The sequence below is a fragment of the Diachasmimorpha longicaudata genome, chromosome 14 (genome assembly GCF_034640455.1).
Source record: "Diachasmimorpha longicaudata isolate KC_UGA_2023 chromosome 14, iyDiaLong2, whole genome shotgun sequence".
Lineage (NCBI taxonomy): Eukaryota > Metazoa > Arthropoda > Insecta > Hymenoptera > Braconidae > Diachasmimorpha > Diachasmimorpha longicaudata.
Window position 1 is genome coordinate 3685473 of NC_087238.1, and position 21373 is coordinate 3706845.

At 34.2% G+C, this 21373-nt stretch overlaps 1 protein-coding gene across 2 annotated transcripts in view; it reads right to left on the minus strand.

Annotated features, from left to right (window-relative positions):
• The window catches only part of LOC135169308 (polypeptide N-acetylgalactosaminyltransferase 2), a 129906-nt gene that overhangs the window by 9740 nt on the left and 98793 nt on the right, over positions 1–21373 (minus strand). The window lies entirely within an intron of this gene.

A 21373-nucleotide genomic window follows, 5' to 3' on the forward strand; every position in this document is an offset into this window, starting at 1 on the left:
ATATTTTGGTCAAATTTTGCGCAATTGCAGGGGAATAAATTTTTTTTTTGTTAATAATGTTAATAATGGGTGAGGTGTTACATGTTGAATTTACTTGGCATTGATCCTGATCTGCGAATTCAGATTCTGATCAATATATGTATTGAAAGAGCTTGATATGTCTGGAGAAAAATGAATCATCTGTCTATAGCTGTTTTCAGTCCATCTCAGTATGTTATAGTTTTTACAATTTTTCTTTGAACAGTACCGAAATGTTTAGAATGGTTTTAATAAATAAAACCAGATAAGAAACAGAAATGAATGAATGAACAAGGGCCTTTTGTCAAATGGGTCTAGAGTGTCAAATCTTTGGTCCCTAAGAGTCAGTTGATCTGTCTGGAGACATCATCCCAGAAATATATACCTTCTGCGTGCGGTAATAAATAATTAAAGTTAATAGTTAAATCGTTTTAATATTATTGAGACAATCTCTCATCGTCAACCAATCACAACGATTTCGCGAAAAATTACTGTGTGGCATAATAAAAAATGAACGAAAGTTCAATAAAATAAACTAATCTAGACAAAAATTTTTAAACGATTTTTATCAATTTTTCATTTAAACTCAAATAAAACATAATAGACATTCAAATCTTATAGTAGTCTATTTCGTAAACTTTACAAAGCCACCTATCATTAATTACAAAATGTATTACAAAATTGATTGTATCAATAGTTATTTTTATGTGTAAATATAACATTCCACCATTCCATCATTTTCCACCTCGATTTTCGTGCCCGATACAGTAATTTTTCTTCATCTGATCTGATCAATTTCTGATGACCACCGACCTCATCACATGAAATCCAACTCCCATCAGATCAATTCCCACCCCTAACTCCAGATACCTCCCCCTATCCACTCCAATATTTCACTCAACAAAATAACCCTTTAAATAAACAAAATCTCATAATTCATAATTTCCATAATCTCTTATCACTCTCCAGCCAAATAAAAGATGGAGTGGATTTCCATGTGAACTCCCTGCAATCGGCCTAAACCCACGCGATCCCATTGGCAATCCACCCCCTACCCCTTCCCCAATCCACCCTCTTGTGCTCTCTAAAACTTGAAAACGATCCGGGAAAGCTCGTTTCCCTGGAAAAGGAGGGGCAGAGGTCCACGTAAAGGACTCGAGGGCAATTGTAGTCGTCCATCCCTCCTCCTCCTCCCCCCTTCCCCTCCCCCTTACCAATGGCGTTTTCCACTTTAGCGACTGAGCCGAAACCAAATCGAAGTTTCAAATTAAAGCCCCCTCCGGTCGATGAACCGGGCTTGCTGTCCATTCCACTCTCTTCACTCGGCTCAAACATGGTAATGTCCTCTGTCAATAGTTTATCCACTCCAACGTAACATTGTTAATCAAACAATTTATTCATGAAATTAATAGGAAAAAGCTCTTTTCGAGTTTCAGGGAATGTTGGGCTCTCATCAACAAATCATTTCGAATTGTTGATTGACGTTGTATTATGGATTTAGGGATTTTCAGTGTAAATATGTCGAAATTAAAGCGACTGAAAATTTATGATAAATTGGGTGATTATAAAAATTACGGAAAAATTATGTGACATTTTCTCGTTTCAGTTTAGTCTTTGGTTGTTATTGGAGTTTACATTTTGAATGTTTATTAAAAGGTGATTTATAGATGGAATGAATAGGTCTTTGTAGGATTAATTTCCTTAATATTAATGTAGGATTAATCAATTAATTTAATTTCGACACTAAATATTATAATATTAAAAATTTTTTGAAAATACATTAATATTTAAGAAAATAAAAATTCTACAAAAGCGTAAATCAATAATGTAAAATTCAATACAAATATTTTGTTGAATTTTTGAAATTATATTCTTCGTTCTATGTTTATACTCAATATTAACAAACATTTTTATTGTTGATAATTCTGAGGAGTGTGGACTATGATATTTATATTTTCTCTTTTATCCTAAATCAATTCCAATGAATAAGACGTCTTAGGGCAACGTCCAGGGTGTTGTACCTCTTGGTGACGAGCGGATCTCTTTCGATCGATTAATTAATAAATTATCTCAAGCTAATTATTTCACACTTTCGTTATGTAAAATATTCTGTTTCCAATATCGTTGGTAACAAATGGATGATAATACTTTTCTAAGACCCTGAAGCACACGTTTGAAGACATCAGGAAGCCCTCCATACATTGGGCTGAAGGGAATGAATGGGTTGTATGTGGTGCAAATCGTTGGATACGTAAGCCAGTGTTGGTCATGTATGGCTTAGACGTCTGGGGAACGATCTCCAATATGTCAGCCAATGTGGGAGGGCTCCTCTCCCACTCTTATGCCCTGGAGATAAACTCCCGAAACGTGGATGGAATATACCCCATATACTTTTTCCTCAGCCTCTCGAGTCATTCCTCAAAAATTGAAAGCAATTTAAAAAATGTTATAAAATATTCACCAGACCATTAATCCAACTGCAAAAATCCTGAAGTAAAAAATATGAACGAACTGCCTGGAATAAAAATCGAAGATGAAAATTTAATTAACAATAAACTTAAAATATTAACGATAAAATTTTATTATCGATAATAACTGTCTCGAATTCATTGAAATTTTTTTTCAAGACTGAATTGAGCAATTTCCTCGTCTTTGCATTATTTTTCTCTGGGAAAAATGCAAATGAAAGTTAAATAATGTAAAGATACATGAAACGTTGACGGAAAATTTATGGGAATTTTTTTTTCTCCGTTCAAATTCGTTTTACCAATGGATGGAAAGAAATGCAATTGCTATTCGACATGTGAGTGGATGTGGGCACAGGGAATTTTCATTCGTGAGTACATTCCGAAGACATCCCACAATGAAATACGAGGGAATTCTTATTGGATACTCTCGACAAAAATAAAACGAGGTCGTTCGAATGTCAGTGACATTACCCAAGTGAATTATTTGCTCAACATCGGAATGATGAACGCACCTTTTAATGTTGCGGTGATCAGCTGATTGAATTGAAACAATGGACGAATACCTCTTATCGTAGGATATCTATGGATTGATTCAATGCATGTTGTATTACTAGAGGAGAAGATGAGGGATAATCGAAATATAGAATTTCGAGATTCGAGAATCGATTGTTGATTAATCGATTTTTTGTATATTACTCGGAGAGAAGGTGCGGTATAATCGAAATATCGAATTTCGAGATTCGAGAAACGATTGTTTATTAATCGATTTATGAAAACAATCGATTGTTTATTAATCGATTTTTGGAAACAATCGATTGTTTATTAATCGATTGGTCAAGTTTATTATTAAACTTGACCTAAAATGTTTAATTTTTATCCAACATTAATTTCCGTGTGTGGAACGTGCATCAGCAGATTACGGAACAGGCACGTAATTTTTAAAGAATTTTCCTGCCCGCGAATACTAAATGTCTTTCTCCTCCCTCGTTCATTGGCATCTGCAATTCAATTACCCACAGCTATCGCTTCTATAATATAATCGAATGGAATGGAATTTATAATTGAATAAAAAATCGGCATCTCATCATAAAAGGACCATTCAAAAAAAAATTATAAAAGTCTTCGTCCTCGTCTAGATTTTCAATAATATAATCAAATTGAATTGAATTTGTAATTGAATAAAAAATCAGCATCTCTTCATAAAAGGACCATTCAAAGAAAATTCTAAACGTCTTCGTCCTCGTCTAGATTTTCAATAACATAATCAAATTGAACTGAACTTATAATTGAATAAAAAATCAGCATCTCATCATAAAAGGACAATTCAAAAAAAAATTCTAAACGTCTTCGACCTCGTCTAGATTTTTCTGAGAATATAATGGAATTGAATTGAATTAATTATGGAATAAAAAATCAGCATCCCATGATGAAAGGACCATTAAAAAAAAAAATCTAAACGTCGTACTCGTGATCTAGATTTTCCATAGAATTTCAGGCCGATTTCCAATTTTAATGGCACCATTGTCATGGATTTGCAAAGATTGCCAGGGACAGTGTGTGTTTGCGTAGCCAACCACGAGGTAAATCGGTTGGCCGGTGGTGAACTCAAATGCCAAACAGTTATACTATATTCATCGGGTATTATCCTCATGGAAATTCCGCGCATGGAGGATTTATCAGGGGTGGATTTTAAAAGAGTCCGTGTATGTGCCGTTGGGAGAGATCTGTGTGTTGATGAAAAATGCATATGCATGTGGTACATTATTATTTCAGGTAATTGGTAAATTTTGACATCGGTTCATTCCCGGTGGAGCTCCACAGGGTACAATTAAATAGCAAATTTGGGGAGGATTTCATTGAGTCTTTTGTAATTGCCTTTCGCTATAGCAAAAGGAGATTCGTCCAATCGATGTCGACGATTCAATTATTTTAAACAATACAATTTTATCGAAGACACGAAGCCAGCATCATTAATAGATATTAACAAATTGCGTACGTTATAATCAATTAAATTGAAAGTCGGGGTTGAATGAGTTTGCTCTGTTGGATAAATAAATAAAAATCGAGTGCTATAGTCTTTGTGTTTCTGGTTGTTTAGCTTTTTTTATTAGTATTAATTGGTGTTAATATTGTATTTTGCAACGAAGCTCTTCTCTTGTGGTAATGGTTTAGATTGTTGAGCTCAGCTGGTGTGTTACAGGTGGAAGTTATTTCGTTTCTAATCCTCGAGGTGATTAGGAACATGAATGCATATGTCTGGCTGACGGAGCAGACGTGGTCAGTGATAAAATAATACTGAAATAATACTGAACATCCTGGATGTGTCGGGACGACTTGTCTAGGTCGGATTATAGATTTGGGGAATACTATTCAAGTCTTTTTCTTGATTTTTCGGTTCAGAAGACGACTATTCTGAAGTTGAAATTTTTTTTAGAGATTTGTACGAATTTTTCACCCACGAATGGACGAAATTGAATTATTAATTTATGGGTAACTTGCTTGATTCAGATTGGAGATTTGGCAAATTAAGTGCGACCGTTTTTGTTGATTTTTTAGTTTGGAAGAGGACAATTCTGAAATTGAAATTTTTTTCGGCAGTTTTTAGTGAATTTTTCACTCACGAATTAACGAAATTGAATTATTATTTTAGGAACGACTTGTCTGCTTTAGTTTTTAAATTTGGAAAATGAAGTTCAACTTTTTTTATTCATTTTTTGCAACTCGGTCATTCATGTGATTAATTTAATTGATTAATTTGATTTTTACTCATTTCTATATTTCTCATTGTTTCAATTATATTTCATTCCATTCTTAAATTTTTAGTTTTTATTTTTTTTACATGCGAACTCTTTGAAAAACGTTTTTTCAAATTTTCCAATATGTTGAGAGACCCATCGTGCCCCGCCTACCCCGCCATGCCCCGTTCATCCCAATATATTGTCAATTCTACCTATTTTTAATTATCTCAATGAACTTTCTCTAATTAGTCCTCCAAAACGAAAGTCAACCGATTCAATTTAATTCAAAAAAATTATCGAGCCATTGACTTTTAAAAAACTCAACACCCAAATTTCTATCTCAACTTCAAACGATCAATCCTCAACTAAAAATGATAATTATCCCGCTCCTTTTTTGAACAATTCACCATAAAAAAATTAAACAAAAACTCTCCACTAAATGTAATTTCCCTTTTCTAAATATTTCACACGTCAACAACCTTAAGGTTTCCTGCTCCCTCCGTCCACAACGTCCCCTAAAAACTTTTGTTATTCACCATCTAAAATAAATTAAATTTACGAAAATTGCGTTCTCTATATTTCACACGCACACCCACCCACCCACACACACACTCACAGAACACCATTAGAAATGCCGCGAAGCATCTACATCTCTCCATTTTTATCGTCATGAATAATGTAAACTCAGAAAACGTGAAATTCGCCAGTGATTTTCTCTCATCCGTGTGATCCAGCCACTCGGTTTACTTTCTGTACTCGCATACGTGAACTATTATGTATGTATGTCATAACGTGAATTACTGTGTGCGCTTTACGAAATTATCGGTGAATATACAGACCAGGTGATATTATCAGAATTGGGGACAATCCTCGTTTACGGATACGAGTACATCGATGATAACTCAATTATACCGGACCTTGTTCGATGGCAGTAATTATCGAGGATTCGAATTTTTTCATTTCCAATTTTTAATCGATGATAATTAATCAATTTTGATAGAACAAAAAAAAATTATACGTTTTCTATCAATAAAATTAATATGCCATAAATCTAGTTTTACAGTTAATTTAATTTTTGATCTGTTAGATATTTCATTCCTATATATTATCCAAATAATAATAATAATATAAGTAAATTTTTAATATATTTTGTTACTTCTCTATATTTTCTACTCATCACGTGCAATTTTATATAATAAAATTTTGTACTGTCGTTCAAATTTTTTTGTTTTCTTCGAATTGTGATTTTGATTGATTTGTTAATTTTGACGGACACATTTGGATATGTGAATTATCTTCCAAAAATTATGTTTTTAGAGATTGTGAAATTTTGTCTGTTAATTAGTACTTTCATTAGTGAAATTTTGAGACTGAATTTTGGTTTATTTGTTGAGCGGTTCTGGAGATACAAATGCAAAGAAAAGTTTGTGCAAAATTACGGTGGGGGCACTATAATAGTGGAATGTGTTTTACTCAGATCAAAAATCCTATCGAAATCGTGAATTTTGAGATACGTTTTGTAATTAATGATATGTGGCTTCGTAAAATTTACTGAAGAGGACCATAAAATTTGAAGGTCTATCATTTTTTATTTGTTTTGTTTCTCACAGAGATTGTACGACACCACAATAATTATTATCGGAATCCATTATTATCGCACTCCAAAAACTCCCAAATTCCATCATCGATTAGTAAATTATCGATTCCACCATTTTTTTAATACTCGTCGCGACGGCGACTACAACTGAGTTAAAAGAAGACCATTTCACCCACCATAATTCAGTTTTATTCTCGTTTTTTCATTTTCTTCTTGAAACTACTTTCTGCGCCATAACTCAAAAAGTAATCGAGATAAAAATTTGACATTTCTCACACTTTTAGGTCTCACGATAACAAACTTTGATCGAAAATTAACAAAAATCAGATCATTAATTTCTGAAATATTCCCCTTCAAAAACCACCGATCCGCCATCTTTTTTCTAATGTCCATCTTAATATGACCTACATAAATCCAATCACACATGAATACCTCCCCCCCCCCTCTTTTCCCCTCTAAAAACATTAAAAAATATCCTCATCTCCCACAGTCAATTCCAGCCATCAAAATTGTTCCCCCCACACCTCCCCTTCATTCTCTCCCCCCCCCCCTCCCCCAAAAACCTCTTCAAAATTCCCTTTGACACCCAATTATATTCGTTATCTAACATTTTTTATAACAAAGACATCCAGAAGGAGACAATAAAATACAAAGTGCAGAAAATGAAGTGGAGAGTAAAAGGAGTTGAAGTAAAAATAAAAGGCAAATAAAAAAAATATAAATGGGTCGACTGTGGGGGGGCGGGAGGTGGAGGGGGTTGGGGGATGGGGCAGAGGGCAAGAGAACGTGCAATTGCGAGACCGAGTGAAATTACGAGCGTATGCCGGTGCCGACGAGGGTAGCATCACACGGTATAGAGAGAGGAGAAATGGGATAAAGGCACTCTTGTGTGTTGGCTTTCCCCAAAACTTATGTGAAATTAGATTTTAAATTCCCCCCGGGTGTCTGCTCTCTCATATCGTGACAACCTCGAGGCTCTTCCACCTTGTGATATTCATTATTTTTTGAAAACTTTAGAGATAAAGATTATTTTGATAATTCTCGTTTCTCACTTCATATAAATTATATCATTAACGATATTTAAGATTAATTAATGTTGAAGAAGTAAGAAGGCCATTTATTTGTTTATTTATTTATTTATTTGTTTGTTTTCAAATGTACACCCTTTTGGGCCTCTACTTTTTTCCTCCTGCCCCCCCCCGTTCCACCTCTTACAATTGGAATCCAGTTTATGACCAATTTATGTTTATTTTTGTTCAATTTTTTTTTATTTGCAGAATAAACCAGTAGGTTTAAATGCATAGACAAAAGAATAACCTCGAGGCTCTGGTGTTTCGGTGAAAAATGTAGGTGCCATAAAATTGTGAATATTTGTTTAAATATAATTTATATAAAAAAAAATATTAAAGATTTGCAAATTTTTCAGATTTTTTTTTCTCCTGTGAAAGGATTTATTTATTTTGGAGTTGAATAATTGAGAATTTATTGCATATTACCGATGGACAGTAAATGAAAATGAATAATGAAACAGCATTCATTGGGTAGTAATAAAGTAATAACAAATGTATTGATAATAATTAATGAATAATAATACTTTTTGGATTTTTTAGAGGAATTTTCTTAATTCTTTTCTCTTATTGTCTGTAGAGGTCTGAGTTTAAATGTTGATGCAGGGAAGGGTGCGGCAAAATGGACCGGTGGAGAAAACCTCATTTTATTAATGACATTTCTACTCAAACTAATGTCGAATAGTCAGTATTTGCCTTCGGAGTTAGTCATTCAGTGCGGAAAGAGGAATGAATAAGAGAGAAATATGAATGAGGATTATTTACATGGAAAGTTCGTGGGCATAAAATAATTTGTTAAATAAAACCAATATTTAATCTTAAAAATGAAGGAAGAAATAAAAATGAAAATAAAAGAAATAGAAAGAAGTTAGAAAATAAACTCCAGAGTAGAATAATCAGAAATTTCAATTATTAACTGTCAGAGTAATTATTTATTTGTTACTACAAAAATTACAATGGTTATACTAATTATTTTGTTAGTGTAGTGATTTTTTATGGTGCACCCTCCAGCTAACTAAAGGACAATGAAAAAGTCAGAAGGAAAATTTATTAAAATAAAATAGTGAATTGTAATTTCACTTATGACTAAATTCGCAGTCGTATGGGATTTTTATAATTATTTTGAATCCCCCTCGACCATTTTACCCCACTCTTCGGTTTACCCCTTCAGTCCATGTTGCCTCGATCTTCCTTAAAAATAAAATGATGCCTCGAGGTAATACCACCTGTTTGCAGAAATGAAATTGCAACTATTGATAGAAAGATAGTGAGAGACCCGAGCGATTTCTCAAGGTAATGCGATATTATTACACCGAAGTGAGAGGTGGATGTCGTGAAGATGTCATTCTACCTCAACCCACCAGTAAAGTACACGAAGGTACTTTCCCTAATAGTGGAAAGGATCACGCTCCAATTGTGAGCATTACAGTCGTCATTTGAGTGGTATTTACCTCATTTGAAATAGAAAAAAAATAGTTTACTTAATGGAAAATTAATATTCCTAAATCATTTTCTTTAATTTCAAAAAATGAAAACCATTTAAAAGAAATATTAAGTACAAAAAAATGAAAATGAAGGAGAAATATTATTTAAACATTTCTATGAACCGTTCACTTGACAGAAATTTTTTTTTTCAATTATTATTTTCAATAACAAAAAAGGAAAATCATTTGCAGGAAATATTAGGAAAAAAATGAAAATGAAAGGATAATTATTATTAAAATATTTCTATCAGTCGTTCGGTTAATGAAAAAAATATTTGGGTTTTTTAAATCACATTTTCAAAATTTTCCTTCTAAGAAAAACGCATTTTCAAGTTTTACCGAAACAACTGCTTCAACTTTCCGTCTTAATGTTTCACATTAAAAAAAATATATAATTTTGTTAACCAAATATTCTTTAAACGAGAGTTTCAAAGGAAATATTGAGTGGAAATTTCAGTCACTTATTTGTCGGAAATAACTATTATTAACAAAATTATATTTTTCCTCACTCTCTGATATTAGCACGAGAAAAACATCTAGAAAATACAATCTCGACATTTTTTTTTTATACATTACAATAATATTTTTTGTCTTTCGAGATCTCGGAAATAATCTCCAGGGGTGCGTCACATGGCGGGGAGGAATTATTCATAAAATGTGTGGGGAGAGAATAATATGTAGAGGAGTGGAAGAAATGAGAAGAATGAGAAACGAAGAAACAGGAGATGGAGAATGGAGGACGACCCTGGACCGCAAGAAAAAAATGAACCCTCGACTTTTAATAAAAAAAACGAGGCGCTTCACATTGCGAAATGAAGCCAGCTACGTTACAATGGAGATGTGCATTCTCCGAGTTTGAGGGTGATGAGAATACGTTGTATCTTGACTTTCGCATATTTACTTTTCACTCATTAAAATAGAGAACCACCTGGAGAATTAGAATACCAATGAAAATGAAAGTTTATTGCAAATAAGTCGTGTGTTAATTTTTTTAATTGAAAGGAGGCGCGGAGTTCTAGAGTAAAAGTTTATCAACGATTCATGTCACTCGCACCAAGAGGCTTACTCCGTAGAAATTAGTGTCTCAGTTAATAAAAATTATCATCTTATCTCTCATTCCGTAGCGAAGTGCGACACTAAAAGATTAACATCTGAATTTTTGATGATGAGACGTAAAAAAATTCGGGAATTTTTTTCACAGTTCGTAAAACATAATCCACGAACTGGGAAACAAGTTCTATTATTTATTTATAAGAAGAAAATGTTTGCAACAATGTAGATAAGTTACAGAAAGTAATTTAGGTAATGCTGATTACGTTGAAATTTTTTTGAGTTTGATTCGCGAAATTAGTTGTAAAATTTTGAATTAAAAATGTTCAAAATCAGAGAATTTAGTCGGCAAAATACAATTTTACTAAAATACATTTAACTGAAGTATATCGAACCTTTCGAAGTTGAAAACCACCGCAAGACGGTCCTACTAAATTTAAGACCCTAATGCCCCGGGGGCCTCTATCCCCTTGCTCCAGCCCTGATGTTGTTTTGAATGTCTCCAGGTGATGGAGATGTTTGAGTGAGACCAGTGAGTTCATCAGAAAATTTTTAAAATATCATTTCATCAAATAAATAAATAAATCATTATAAATGAGAATCGAATTTATGAATATTTTAAATTCTCGTTTATCTTCAACAATACCACATCTTCGGAGTTAAAAACAACCACACAATGTCTCCCCTAAATTTAGGCCCTTAATTCCCCTCAGGGCCCCGACCCCTCACTACGGCCCTGCCGTTGTTTTGAACGCCGTCCAAACTCCACAATCCCCCCATCCTCCCGCATTCCTCATCTCCCACCACTAATACCACTCCTCAGATCCCAGATTTTTCCAATTACACTTCCAAAACATCAAACTCAATCCACCAATCAAACAAAACAATTCATTACTCAACCGCTTCACTATCTCAATCACATCGTACCTCCAGCAATCGCCAACACCAGAACCGGGTTATGATTTGAATCGGAAATCCCATCAAATACGTATCAGTCCGCTTCTCCTCTATATCACTGCGGTCAAATAATCCACCATTATCTATAAACGATTCACCTACGACAACAATTGAAAATTAATGCCATTATTACCCATCATTTCCCCCCACCATATTCCGGTCCTCATTCTCTCGTTACTCCCTCTTCTCTCAATGGCCGCAATTTCACATTCCGGATAAACAAATTGGCAGGATGCGGCTGTGTTGAGGGGTGTATTCATGTATGGACCAGTGGTAGGGGTAGGGGTTGGGGTGGTGGGGGCCGGTGGTGTGGGAGGGGAGGAGGGGGGGGGTAGCGGGATTCAAAGAGGGCTAGGGTCTAAATTCTCCTCTGGAGTAAATGGGCGGATGGATGGGGGAACAACAGCGGAATGGATACTCAGAACGTGTAATCGCGAGCTCGAGCAAGGACGTGGAGATCGATTGTCAGTGCCAACACTGGGCCCGTTGTTGGAGCTTTTCGATGGTAATCGAGCCATCCTGTTCCGGGGTAATCGAGTGAAACGATTTTCCCCGGTAGCAGGGGCTTTCATCCAAGTGCAAATTTGAGGATGACTGATTTAATTATGTTTAGGAGGTGGAGTAAAAGTTTTGGCCATTGACTTTGTCACTTCGATAGTTGTGATTCATAGGAGTTTATGGGATTATTCCCGGTATTTTCGGGGATTGGGGAATGGGATTATTGTAATGGTGGTTGTAAATGGATGTTTAATGTAGTCCGGGTGTCGTAGGTCGGTCATTGGTGTGCAACAATTGATCGATTAATTAGTAGTTGGAAAGGTGTTTAAATAGTTAAATTGGAGAGGTGGTGGTGGATGGGTATTTTTAGAGGAGAAATAGTTGATCGGGTTGAGGGTCAATTGTTATTTAATTCTCATGTAGTGATTGGAACAGGATATCAAAGGGAAATATTATACATGATGATTGGAGGGACTCTGATGGATGGAATTGACCGAATGATCGATGTTGGAGAATTGTCACGTGGGAATATAATTTTATGTATATATATAATAAATAATAATAAATAATATTAAATAATAATGAATAATATTAAATAATAATGACTTTGACTTTGACTTTTATTGCCGCGAGACGGTCCTCATTAGTCCACAAGTGTAATCAGCCTTTCGGCCATTTATTAAATAATAATAAATTATAATAACAATCATAATAAATAATAATGAATAATTATCTGTAGAAATAACTTTCTGCGTTTGAACTCTTGATAAAGAAGACGACTAAGGGTTATTAAAATATCTAAATTGCAGAAAATTAAATTATTGAATATTCAGGACAATATTTAAAAGTTATAAAATAAATTGAAAAAAGGGAGTCGCAGAAATGAACGACACATATTGGGAAAAAATTAATCGTCATTATTATTTTATATTTGTTGGAATACCACATTCAATTTTGGATGTCTTAGGGCTGTCAATTCTAGGAATCGGTCCTCCACAGAATGATATTACGAAGTCTAGGGATGATAGGGATGTTTTTAGTGTGACCTTGAATAGAATGTAGTTAAATCCGACCGGGATTTAGGTCCCAATTTAAGCCACGATTTTTTTCATAAATCGATCGATTTCGATCATTTTTCTTAAACTGTGATCCCTTCCGTGCGGTAAAATTTCTCCCGATTTCGAGAAATTTAATATTGAAACGAGTTCCCACCGATTTAGTAACGCGATTCTCCGACGATAATGATGAAAGCGAAACGTTCTGGTGGATTTGTTCGATTTCCTTTCAAACTCACCAGGAGTTCATGTACAACACGTGATAACCGGGATGCTACACTGATCGAATGAATGATTGGGGCTGAATCCATTATATTATCGGCGCATTTTCCTAAAAGTGAAAGGCAATTTATCTTCGTTGAACGATAGAAAGGGAGAGAAATTTCGATTTGCTGTGAAAGGGTCGAAGTTTAAAATAGAGAATGGAGTATGTGATCAAATGAGAATTTATTGATTCGCAGATGGAAAACTGCTCCTCCATTATTTTATTGATGTGCTTAAATATTTATAAAAAAATACAGAATGCATTAAATAATATTTCATTAGTATGCGTTAAAATATTCATAAAAAGATATAGTAAAAAAAAGAATATCCGACAATATATATATGCAAGTCATTGAATATTATTCCACGATCATAAGCTGGTATATTAATAAATAATTATCCTAACAAATATAGTATTTATAAAAAATACATAACTGATTTATTATTATTTCACTAACATCAGCTCAAATACTGATGAAAAAATACAAAAAAAAAGAAATATTAATAAAAAAATATATACAAATCAGTAAATATTATTTCACCCCCATGAACTAAAATATTAATAAATAAATATACTAAAAAACATAGTATTTATGAAAAATATACAATTTAATAAGCATTATTTCACTAGTCTGAGCTAAAATATTAATTAAAAAATACGGAAAAATGTGAAATATAAAGAAAATATATATAAATAATTAAATAGTATTCCACTATAATGAACCAGGGTAAAATGAGATGAATTTCATTCCCTCCCCTGTCTTCCGATTTTCTGTGTCGAGACTACGTCAGACGATTTACTAAGAGGACAGAATAGGGGTTGAATTTATAGGAATATCGTTCGTTGCTCCTCCATTTGCCCTTTCCTATCCCTCATGATGGCACTGTGCGAGAGCAATTTCACACGAAGCATCCGAAATTCACCAACGGGACAATGCTTGGTGTGAAATTCAATTAAGTTACTCAGTGCTGCTCAATTCTCCCAAAGAAGGGAGTGAACGGACGAGGGCAAGTGCGGTGAGACGAGGATACGGTAACTGCTTCGAGTTAATTCACCTCTTTCAGGTGTTCTCAGGTACAAATGACAAAGGCAAGAGTGTGGGCTGGGTACATAGAGATCTAAATTGATATGCAAACAAGTTTAATGAAAAACAAACTGAATTATTGCCTTGATGGTGCGAATGTAGAGTTATCAAAGCTTTGGGCTAATGACTTTTTTGTTGCATTTGAATAAATTATTGGAGAGGGAGATTGGGAATCCGAGTGGAAATTCGGGTGAGATATTCTGAGTTAGAATCATAAATTGAGAGGGAGGTAGTCAGGTTTCATCTGATCAAGTCGATTATATTGGAGATTGATCAGGTTTTGCTCCAGTTAATTTATTAAAAAATAATGGTGGGAGGACTGAGGAGATCCTGATCAGGATCTGATGTAGTGGAGATGATCTGCCTGAGGTCAGGCAGCCTGGAATCATTATGAGGCAAATTTGGCACTTTTCAAAGGATTTATTTTGGAATTGTCAAGGCAACGAGTAATATGAAATTGTAGTAGAGTTTCTAGTCAATTTAATTAATTTCTAATTCTTTCTTCATTGATATTCATGGAAAATGGATTTAGAAATAAGGAGTTGATTTAGTAAGATCAAATTGTTTTATGAAAATGTTTGAAATACAAAAATATTTTTTATAAATATGTGTAATAATTTTTTTATTGCATTTGAACCAATTAATAGAGAGGGTGAATAGAGAGATATTCTGAGTTGGAATCTTAGAATTATTATCAGCTTTCATCTGGTCCGGTCGATTTTTATCGGGAATTGATCAGGTTTGATTCACCTCATTTGAGAAAAAATTCTGATCAGAATCTGATGGAGGGACATGATCTCAGTCTGAGGTCAGGCATTTGTGCTCCCCTGTCTTTATTTGATCTAAACTTCATCGCACTTTTTAAAGGATATATTTAGGAATTGTCAAGACAACGAGTAATATGACATTGCAGCACAACTTCTATTCGATTTAATTAATTTTTAATTCTTTCTGTTTACACGAATATTAATGGAAAATTAATTTAGAAATAACGAGTTGACTTATTACAATAAAATTGTTTAAAAAAAAGTTTTAAATACAAAAAACGTTCTTTATAAATATGTACATTAATAATATTTGATGACAATAACACAAGTAGAGGATAAACCCTGTGAAATATCCGCAGTCAATCCCTTGTTTGCTTCACTAATCTGATCGTCTGATTCCAATTTTATTGGAATCTGATGTGGGATTGATTGATGGACCTGTCTTTCACACCAGAAGTGGATACATACATTCCGTAAATTCCATTCCATAAATAGATCCAGCCCTACCAAGCACCATCCCAACTGCATCAAATGATTTCATCAAACTCGGATCAATTTAATCCAATCAACTTTTCACGAAAAACACCATCACACAATTAATCAGGACATCATCCAATTATTTCCTCACTTTCCACCCATCTTCAGGTCTTGTCTCATCCTCCTTCCTTCCTTTCTTCTGAATACGAACTGAATCTCCACTCCGGATCTCGAATATTTTATTTTCTATTGTATTTATCCACGAGATGTTTTATTTTAGTAGTCTCTTGAACGTGAGCTTAGCACTCAACGAAACACGTACGATAGCCAGTACGTGCCCGACTGAAGACCATCCTCATACTGATATTATCTTTCGCCATGTAAGTGAGTTTTGAATGCTCCACGAGAGTCTCAATTTTACCGGAAAATTGCCTCCCATTATGCGTCATTATCGTTGAAAAACCCCAACATTATTAAATTATTTAGAATAAAAAACCATATTTTTTACGTAATCGGGAGAAGAAACTTTCCACTACTCGGTTCAAACCCAAGAAAATCGAGTGAAATGGGGCAACTTTGGACAGGTCAGTAATTTCAAATTTTCAGTGAGAAATTTGTGTTTCAACATTTTACCGTATATTTTCCACCGGCGAACAAGATGTGAACTATTTACCAGGGGCCTCCTAATTACCCGCAGTTTTCGACGCTAACGAGAGAACGGAGATATCCTGTTACCGCATGTTACGCCTCGGCTATTCTCTTTCGACAGAAAATTGTCAGAAAACATCTGGATAACGGGGAAAACTATTTGAAATGAAGAAAGTTATGTGCCGGAAAGTTTCAAGGGAGAATATGAGTTTCGACTGGAATAATTTCAATTTTTGCATTTTTGCATTGTTCATTGGTTTGTTCCATGAAAAAGTGCGATTAAAAAATATATAAATTAATATGACTCATAATATTTTCTAATATTAATTCCCGCGTTGCATTCTCCAACGTCAACCTCGAGTAACTTTTATTGAAGTATTTATTATTATTAATATAATATTGTTGGGCGCTAATTAATTAATTTGAATATTTAGATGTCTTTGTCGTTGGGAACGTTTCAACATTTTGAATATTTTCTGGGTACCCCATCGTGCCCCGGTATCCTCTACCGAAAATTTAAATGACGAGTGTATGAGGGAAAAAAAATATCGATAGAAAATCGAAGAAAGAACAGAGAGAAACAATTTTTATAAATTAAAAATTTATTTGTGGTTTGTAATACATAAAATATATAAGACATATCATATATTATCTATTATATAGTAGAAACCTTTATATAATATATATTATAAACCACATTTGAATTTTTCATTAAAAAAAATTAAGTTCCTCTTTGGTTTTCTATATATAATAAAATATATGTAATATATAATATATATTATGTGTTATCTATTACATATTAATCATCTTATCACATATAATTACATTAATTATGTATTACATATAATACATAATATATATTCTCATGATTTATCAAGTCAATTAAAAATATGTTGGAAAATTAAGCACTTTACAAAAATGTACATATTTAATATAATATACAGGGTCCCCTTTATCTTATTGCAAAGGGTGCACCGGCGTGTTTGGGGGGTGGTTTGGAACCGAAAAGTCCTTTTCCACTTTTCGCCCCGACGCACCCCTATCGAGATATGGGGGTGAAAAGAGCGGCCAATGGGGCGCGAGCTTTGCGCGGCTGTACGTCCGTGTGCCGCGGGTAAGCGGTGTGCGTGCTTCCCCTTCTCCACGGACGGACGTTCCATTCCGCTAGTGTGAGGAAGAGAGGGGGGGGGGGGGAAGATATTTCTCTCTCAATCATTGCCAATTTCAAGACAAACCTTGGGGGGGGGGGTAGAGGGGGTGATTAAATTACATAATTAATGTTTAAAATTGTCGAAATAATAATAAACACGTTAAATAATAAACGCGATTTATTGATTATCAAAGAATCAAATTGTCTACAACAAATGTCTTATGGCGGGTCCCGTAAATCCATTTGTTTATGTAATAATTGGATGTAAAATTTAAACAACAATCCGCGATTAATTATTAAACTAAGACATCTACGCGATTTTTCGATACAATCATTAATGTGTAAAATTGAATTTTTGGCAAAAAAACCGTCTTGACAAAATGTTGTAAACCCATTTGTTTACAAGATAATTGGCAAAACGTGTTTTTTGGTGGAAAAATTCTGAAAATCGCGGGCATCCCCTCTGAAATTTACCCGCGATTGTTTATGATTAATTATCTCGATAATAGGCTCTTTTACAGCATTTTGTCAAGAGACCTTTCTTGTTGTAAATTAAATTTACAATAAAAAAGATCTCTTGACAAAACACTGTAGGGCTATTGCATAATGAGATAATTAACATTTAAATAATTAGCTTTGGAACGCCAAGGGGGATGCCCACGATTTTCCGAATTTTTCCAACAAAAAACCCGTTTTGCCAATTATCTTGTAAACAAATGGGTTTACAACATTTTGTCAAGACGGTTTTTTTGCCAAAAATTCAATTTTACACATTAATGATTGTATCGAAAAATCGCGTAGATGTCTTAGTTTAATAATTAATCGCGGATTGTTGTTTAAATTTTACATCCAATTATTACATAAACAAATGGATTTACGGGACCCGCCATAAGACATTTGTTGTAGACAATTTGATTCTTTGATAATCAATAAATCGCGTTTATTATTTAACGTGTTTATTATTATTTCGACAATTTTTAACATTAATTATGTAATTTAATCACCCCCTCTACCCCCCCCCCCCCAAGGTTTGTCTTGAAATTGGCAATGATTGAGAGAGAAATATCTCCCCCCCCCCCTCTCTTCCTCACACTAGCGGAATGGAACGTCCGTCCGTGGAGAAGGGGAAGCACGCACACCGCTTACCCGCGGCACACGGACGTACAGCCGCGCAAAGCTCGCGCCCCATTGGCCGCTCTTTTCACCCCCATATCTCGATAGGGGTGCGTCGGGGCGAAAAGTGGAAAAGGACTTTTCGGTTCCAAACCACCCCCCAAACACGCCGGTGCACCCTTTGCAATAAGATAAAGGGGACCCTGTATAGGATACATATATAGATTATATGCACACATAATATTCTTTGGTATACACACGTTAGTTATGTGCCTCAAAAAGCTGACAAAAAAACTTGAGCTCTTCTTTTTAAAGAAATAATTATCTAAAAATATTTCTTGTTCTCACATATTTTTAATTGAATGTTGATAAATTATGATCCTCAGCATGCAACTTGGCGGAGCTCATGTCGACTCAAGATCCCACTGCAATTAGAAAGGAGGTAAAACGAACAGGTGTGTGATTCCACCAGTGATGCACATCCAATCTCGTACAACTAACGGCCTTAATCCATTTGTTTGATCCAACTTTGGAAAACTCACTTTCCAATTCGCTGGGATTTCTTTCAACGCTATTCGTAAATAATTCAAACACGATTCCAACTTCGTCGAGGCTCTCACGCGGCTAAAAAAATATGAGAACAGTTCAATGAACGTCTGCATTATTTACCGGTAAATCCAAATAGCTTTTAAACATTGTCGTCAGGGGAGAAATTTATGAGATGTTGTGTAAGAGGGTAACATCTGTAGAAGTGAAACTTATCCTCATCAGTTTGTGCCTGAATCCTATAATTCATTGTGAATAAACGTTAATTACACATTCAAGCGATTTATTGTCAGTTGTAATTACCGGGTAATTATGTTCGGTTAGTTTTATGCTGCGTTCGTTGGAGAGACAGGAAAATTTCTCGTTCAAAATCCGTTGAGAAATTAAAAATTTAGGGAATAAATTGGCGGTCGATGAAGGGCGACCCAAAAACTGGTTGAATCACTTGATTATTTTCTCTAACATAATTCCTCTTTGTTCCATACAAGAACAATAAATATTTGTATAAAGTATATTTTATAATTGATTTTGTTTCGGATATTAAATGATTACAAAATGAATTTCTCTGATTAGGATATTATTTATCAAGTAAACAATATGCGGTGGTATTGAATTAATTAATTATCACAGCGATGTTTTTTATAATGAGTAGTTCTCGTCGTGAATTATATAAATAAAATATTACTAAAAGGATTTACGTGAAGGAATTTAAGGAGCTCTGTGTGCCATAATTTTAAGAGTTTATTATATTTATAGTTTTTCTATATTTATAGATTTGACCTTTTTTGTATCAATAACTAGTCGATCAATTCATCAAATTCACTGATCTGCCGATAAAAATAAAGAGGAGCGATATTGTCGCGGAAGGGAAACATTCAAAACAACGTCAGGGCCGTAGTAAGGCCGATTTTGCGGTCGTTTTTCGCTTCGAAGTGATCAACATTCTTCAATGATTTATGAAACGTTGGGTATTTATTGGAAATAAACGTATGTGTGTCACCCAACGTATTCATAATAAATATTGGAAACATAAAAAAATCGATTTTTCATCGATATTGTCACTATAAATCGAGTATAGTACAATTAAGTATAAAAAGGTGATTCGAATATTTTTTTAAAGAGAGTTCGTCGTGAGGGATTTTAAGGAATAGCTTCGTGTACCATAATTTTAATAGTTTATTCTATTTATAGTCTTTTTGGTTTCTATCACTCATTGTTGATTAAACTTACTTTAGATTTAGTCTATCAATAACTTCATCATTTACTTATTCACCGATAAAACAAAATAATAGCGATGTTATTGCGGGTTGAAGGCATTCAAAACAACATCAGGGCCGTAGCGAGGGGTTAAGATCCCTCAGGACATTGGGGGCCAAAATCCACTAGAATTCGAAATTCTTGAGTCATTTATGAAACGTTGAATGGACTTATTATACATAATACATATTATTTGAATCCTGGGAAAGTATATTTTCCACTTCTCACCCTTAATTCTACTTTGAAAATCCTTTTACAAGAGAGCGATGAAAAGAGTCATCTCTGCGAAAAAGTGTGCGTCACCCATTCAAGACTTTCTGATACACACAGATACACATTTCATGGTAACAGAGGAAGGAGGGGGGGGAGGGGGAGGGGATCGTAGACGGTTATACTCGTAAAACTTGGTCGATTTTATCAGTAAAATTTAGAGTCAGTCGTAAATTCTCGCACCTTTGCCGTACCCTTCTTACTTCTGATGCAGTGCCAGTACCCAACACAAGTTATGTACAAAACTTGTGCTACGGAGGAAGGAATACTGGTATTATAAATCTGATCAAAAATTGTACGATGGGTGAATTTAATCATCGAGGGTATGCGGAAATTTATAAGAGTAGAACGGAATTATTTATTGGATTATTTATGGGTGAACGAACGCTCGCTGAATTGATTTACAGTAAATTGCAAATCCCTTGATTTAATTTAGTTGAATTCATCGTTATTGTTTAATTTTTTTTTTTAATCTTTAACGGATGACGAACGGAAAAAAATACGTGAATCAACTTCATTTTATACTTAATCCTAGTATATTCATATATAATAATAATATCGACAAAATATTGTTTTTTTATAATTTTAATATTTATTATGAATACGTTAGGTAACACCCAAACGTTTATCTTTAATAAGTGCACTCAACGTTTCGTAAATGACTGAAAAATTTCGAACTCGACTAGATTGGGCCCCTAACGTCCTGAGGGATTTTAAGCCCTCACTACGGCCCTGATGTTGTTTTGAATGCTTTCATTCCCCATCACCATCACTATTCTTCAGGTTTATCGGTGGATCAGTGAATTTGGTGAACTGATGGAGCAGTTATTATGCCACTAAACGTAAAATAGGTCGTATCAACAA